The sequence below is a fragment of the Tamandua tetradactyla genome, chromosome 21 (genome assembly GCF_023851605.1).
Source record: "Tamandua tetradactyla isolate mTamTet1 chromosome 21, mTamTet1.pri, whole genome shotgun sequence".
NCBI lineage: Eukaryota > Metazoa > Chordata > Mammalia > Pilosa > Myrmecophagidae > Tamandua > Tamandua tetradactyla.
Window position 1 is genome coordinate 25,797,179 of NC_135347.1, and position 6,000 is coordinate 25,803,178.

General features: G+C 32.0%; 1 long non-coding RNA gene across 5 annotated transcripts in view; it reads left to right on the plus strand.

The window, feature by feature from the left end:
• The window catches only part of LOC143665533 (uncharacterized), an 84,355-nt gene extending 81,021 nt beyond the window's left edge, over positions 1-3,334 (plus strand). For 2 of the 5 annotated variants that reach the window (XR_013167040.1, XR_013167041.1), the window contains one exon: positions 3,220-3,334. This is a non-coding gene — a long non-coding RNA (uncharacterized LOC143665533). Of the gene's footprint in view, positions 1-1,426; positions 1,548-3,219 lie in introns of those variants that run through there. The other 3 variants (XR_013167044.1, XR_013167043.1, XR_013167042.1) reach the window with 2 other exon arrangements.
• Positions 3,335-6,000: the final 2,666 nt, after the last annotated feature.

The window sequence follows — 6,000 nt, forward strand, 5'->3', positions numbered from 1 at the left end:
TTTATTCTTTTGTGATTGGCTTCTTTTACATAGCACCAGACAGTGCTGGAAAACTTAGCAACATGTTTCTGGAGTGACTTAAGATATAATTGTAGGGCAGGAGACCCGAATTCTATCTCTGCCACCTCAAGCAATGTGAGCTAAGATTTATCTCTTACTGTTTCTGATCATTCACTAATACAAGCAGAATTGCACTTGCTCTGCCCTCCCTGAGGTCGGCGTGTGGCTCTAATGAGAGAAGATGCATAAAGCGCTTTCTAAAATGCAACATATTCCTCTCGTGAATTCTGGAGAAATGGTGTCAGAAATAAGAGAAATGAGTTTTTAAAAATTTTTATTAAACATGAATAAATGTATCTTAAGATATAAATGAAAAATTCTACTTTTTTCAGTATGGGGAAGATAATAAAATGTAAGGAGACTGCAAATGGATTTTGGGAAGGTTAAATAAAACAGAAAAAAAATAGAGTTAGAATTACTAGTTGAAGTAGAATATTGACCCTGTTACATCTCCTTACATATATATTTAAACTTAGAAAAGACAAAAAAGTTTTTTTCACATCTCAGGAAGGTAGAATGTGCATTCCATATTATTCAAGAAATATAAATAAAAAACAAGCACATAGCTTTAAAAATAAATGTCATTATTTTAATTTTCTTTATAATTTCCCCCACACTTATCAAGAATTTATTCTACACAAAGTATTTAAGTTAACAGTTAGAGGCATAAATGAGATTGGTCATATAATCTCCGTCCTCAAGTTTTTCCTACTTTCCCTGAACACATTGGGAAGGGGTAAAAAAATAAAATTAAATTAAAGGAATTTAAGGACTAAGAAAGAACGTTCTTCCAGCAAAATAAGATTGTAAAAGTGTGACTGTTGACATTTCTAACCTCAGAGTAAAAAGTGTGTAGTTTTCTACTATTAGTTTTGTGTGTTTATTTTATATGATGTTAAAAAAGGAAACCAGATAAGTTGCCTTTCTGATCCTACATCCATAATGCCATTTTGTTGGACTTACTTCCTGGTCCGTGTTTGGGCTTGAAGTTCTCCTAGCTCTCTCTATACCCTAGCAAAAGAAAGTAATATACGTGAATGCCAGAAACTTGAAGATTTCTGATACCCAAGAGAAGGCGGAAAAGGAAAGCCCAGCCTATTCTGGAGGAAACGTGATGACTCTCGGAAAGGGCAATGTAAGACATGAGCTGCTCCAGGGAGGTCAGATTTTGCTGGTTGGAAGAAAATCCAAGCGGAATATTTAGATAATCTAATTAGTGTGGGAAAGTCAGGTAGACTAGGGACAGAACACCTGACTTTTCACACCTCTTTTGCCTTTATATATTAAATAAATTTTATAGAGCTGAAGTTAAGCAGTGATTGAAACTTATAAAAGCTTCTGCATGCTCTTATCCTTCCTCGTGCAGTAATTCAGTAAAGAAAGAGAAAACCTTCAGTCCGGGTCCACACGAAGACAGACCAAGTCAGATGCTTGAAATGACTTCATTAATGATGGTCCAAGGGCAGTGAAGTTGATCCATGGAATTATTATGATAAATTAACAAATAAAATGAATTCAACTCAGTTTGTTTCATCTAGCTGTTCAGGAAAAAGGACTAATATACAGTAAATTGAATAAGTTTCCAATTAGTGTTAAGTGATTATAGAAGTATGCAGCATATGGAACAACAGTTGTATTAGTGAGTGATATCTGAAAGTTGGATATTTGGAGATGCCTGGTCATTACAGGGGGAACAAGTTAATGTGCATCATGACAAAATTGGAAATTTAAATCTTGTGACTAGAAAACTGAAATTCAGAAAAATTATAAAATGTGTTCAAATGAGTAGTAGCAGTTCACAGAATCAAAGTCTGTTTTTCCTATTCCAGGTGAGTTTCTTAGTTGTTAAAAAAATCTCCTAAAATAATTGATTTTCATTCGTTTTTATTTGTTCAGTAATATTTCAGTAATATTTATCAAATGTCTGTGATATGGGAGGTAATGCAGTAAAAAACGACAATAACAACAAAGGATAAACCATAAACTCTCCCATCTTGGAACTTGTATACTAAAGGGAGAGATGTTGCAAGAAAGAAAATAAGCAAATGCATGAAGAAAAAAAAAGGTATACTATCCTATAATGCTATGAGAAAATTTTAAAAAGTAAGCAGATATAAAGGGAGAGAATAATATCATTTTAAACAGAGTGGTTAGAGAAGGCCTCTCTGGGGAGTTAACATTTAAGAGAAATCTAAATGAAATATTCAGGCAGAGCTAATTGTTAGTACAATGTCTCCATGGGGGGAATATGTGTGAGGTATGATAAATGAGTGGCAAAGGGGTCAGTGTAGCTACAGTAGAAGGAGCAAGGAGACTGATTGCTTTTGTTGGATGTATCTTTACATAAGTTCTTCTTTGTATGAATTTTTAAATATTTAAAGCCTCTAAATGGTTCTTTCCACATCTATAAAATTTTTCTTTATGTTTTAAGACCCTGGTCACATTTCTGTGATACTTTTCTGACCTTATCAAGGAGTAAAGTGTGTCCTTATTTTTTTCTACTTTCAGAGCCCATGCAGAGTAAATCTGTATGAGATAATGTTATCACACTGGGCTCTAAATATTGTAACATAGTCTTCTCTGAGTTCTTAGAATTCAGTTCTGTCATCTGCTCAATGTATATAACAGAATCTAAACAATATCAGTGGCTTTTTAAACCCCCATTAAAAGATTCATTGATAAATTGTTGAATGAATAAGTGAGTAACTGTATCAGTTCGCACTTCTTGCAAAGCAAACCAAGCTGAAACCTGTTGACATGTCAGTTAATTTTATAGCAGAGAGAATGTGGGAAAAAATGTTGAAAGACACAAATAACCAAAGCTCATTCAAGAAATAGATAACTCAAATAATTCTATATGCATTAAGAAATTCATTCATAGTGAAAACTAAAGATTAGGGTGGCATCACCAGTGAAGGCCACAAAATAATAAAAGAAGAAAAAAAAATCTTCCAGAAAATAAAAGAAGTGGTCATACCCCTCAAATTTTTCTAAGCCCTAAATTGCAAGGATACCTAAATCAGACAAAAATATTATAAGAGAAAAAAGACCTCATGAATATGAGTACCAGTATTCTTCAATTAGCACACTAAATACTGCATATATACACAAGATAATAAATGATGATCAAATGATTTTTTTTTTCTTTTTCATTGGCAGACACCAGGAATTGAACTCATGTCTCCAGCATGGTAAGCAAGAATTCTGCTGCTGAGCCACCATCGTACCACCCTAATCAAATGAATTTTATCCTGAGAATAAAACTACTAGTTCAAAATTTAAAAATCAATCAATATAATTAACTTACAACTACATTTTAAAGAGGGAAACATATGTTCTTTTCAAAAGAGGCTTGAAAAAGGATTTTGCAAAATTCATATATTCATTCATAGCAAGATGTCTACATACCCTAGAAATAAAAGCCAAATATCTTACCTTACAAAGGATATCTATGAATAACTACAGCTAAGATCATAACTTACATTTAAGAACTGAATTATTTCCCTTTATAATTAGGACCATGACAAGAATGTACACTTTCACCACTCCTATCCAATAGCATAAATACTAGTGAAATAAAGGCAAGGGAAAACAATACAAGGCACAAAGATTGTATAAGTAAGAAATAAAATTTCCTTAATTCAAGAAAGCATGATTGTCATCAAAGAAAATACTCCTTAATCTTCCAAAATCAGTATGTTTAGCAGGATACAGGAAATAATGTCAGCATACTACAGTCAATTGTCTTTATATAAGTTAGCAATATAAAATTGGAAATTGAAATTTAAAGTATACCATTTGTAATAGTGCTTAAAAAACACTAAGTAATTAGGGGTAAATTTTAGAACTGGGTAAAATTCATATGCTAAAAACTGCAAAGCATTTTTTGAGAAATATCAAAGAAGATCTAAGTAAAGTTTGAGATATATCATGTTCATCAAATAGAAGACTCAATATTGTCAGGACAAATTCTTCTCAAATTGATCTGCACATTGAACATAATCCCAAATAAAATACCAGCAGACTACTTTGAAGAAATATACAAGCTGATTCTTAACATTATGTGGAAAAACAAAAGACCTAAACTTGTCAAAACAATTTTGAAAATAAAAAATGTTGAAAGATTCACCCTGCATGGTTTCAAGATTTTCTGCAAACTATGGTAATCAAGATGATGTGTTTCAGTGAAGGAATAATCACATATTAATGGAAAAGAATAAGCTTATTGTGCAGACATAGTCTCATATGCATATGAACAAAAGAAAATTGACAAATTTGGCAATGTAGTTCAACAAAGAAATTTTAGTCATTTCAATAAATGGTGCTAAAACAATTACACATCCATATGCAAAAAGATAATAATAACGTAAATGTAAAAGTATAACCTGAAATTTCAAACTTTTAATAGAAAATATAAAAGAAAATCTCTGAGCCTTAAGATATGTAATGATTTCTTAGGACATAATAAACATGTGCCACATTAGAAAACAACAGACTTCCTTAAATAAATGAATAAATAAATAAATCCAAACTTCTGCTCTTTAAAGGACACAATATAAAGAAAAGGCAAGCCAAGGTGTCAGAGAAAATATTTGAAAAACGCTTATTTAATAACCAGAATATATAAAAAGCTCTGAAAAATCAAGAATGAAAAAGCAAATAACCAAATGAAAATGGTCAAAATATATGAAAAGATACTTCGCTACAGACTATTTATGAGTCTAAAATAAGCACATTTAAATATTCTCATCATTAGTCATTCAGGAAATGCAAATTAAACTACCATGAGATATCACTGCATACATATTTGAATGGCAAAAAAAAATTAAAAAATAGAAACTCTTAAAATTTCACTGTTGGGAATGTGAAATAGTATAACCAATTTGGAAAACAATTTGGCAACTTCTTATAAACTTAAATATATACTATATAAAACAGGCAAGAGAAGTTGTCATGAACTCACACATAAACCTGCCTACAAAGCTTTATTCATAATTTCCAAAATCTGACAACAGTTAAAGACCTACAACTGATTAGTGGAAAAACAAATTATTCTATATCCATATAATGCTACTCAGCATAAAAGAAAGAATGAACTACTGAGTCATACTATGACATGGATAAATCTCAAAAGCATTATCCTAGGTGAAAGAAACTCCACTCAAAATGCTACAGGCTAAGTGATTCCGTTTATATGACAATTTCTAAAAGATCTAATTATAGGGTCAAAAATCAGATCAATAGCAGTCAGGGGCCAAAGTAGTTGAGGGTGGAATTGGGGTTGATCAAATGACACAAAGAAACTCTTTGGAATGATGAAAATTTTGTATATCATCATTGTGATGGTGGTTATGTGACTATACAGATTTGTCAAAATATGTAGACCTTTATCAGCTTATGTATCCCTCCCGCCAAAAACAATATATATAGACTTGCACAACTTAAATGTCTAAATTTCAATATATGCACATTATACCTCAATAAACCTGAAAAGAATTTTAAAGGAAATCATTGGCCTAAGATAATAATAATTTGTCATTGAAATATTCCTACATTTTGTCTGGAGGTTTCTTCTGGGAAGGGTCGAGCTCGATTGGTCTTGGCTGGACTATCTTATATGTCTGAGTTCAGCCTGGTGTGGAAAGCACGGATGACTGATCTAGAATACCTTGCCTGGAATGCCTCTTCTATGAGTGTCTTCTCATCTGCAGCAGCGTGAATCACATGACATTCTCAATATATTCAAAGAGCACGGGCTTTGATCTGGTATGCCACTGTTCTTGTTCCCTTTCACTGACCATAGCAAATATTCAACTAAGTACAGATTCACGAGGAGATAACATACTCTGCCCTTTAAGGGAAATTGAATATTTTTTAGTCTTCAATAGTGAATGAATAAATTGAATGTCATCACCTTATGTTCATCATTTAACATTTAAG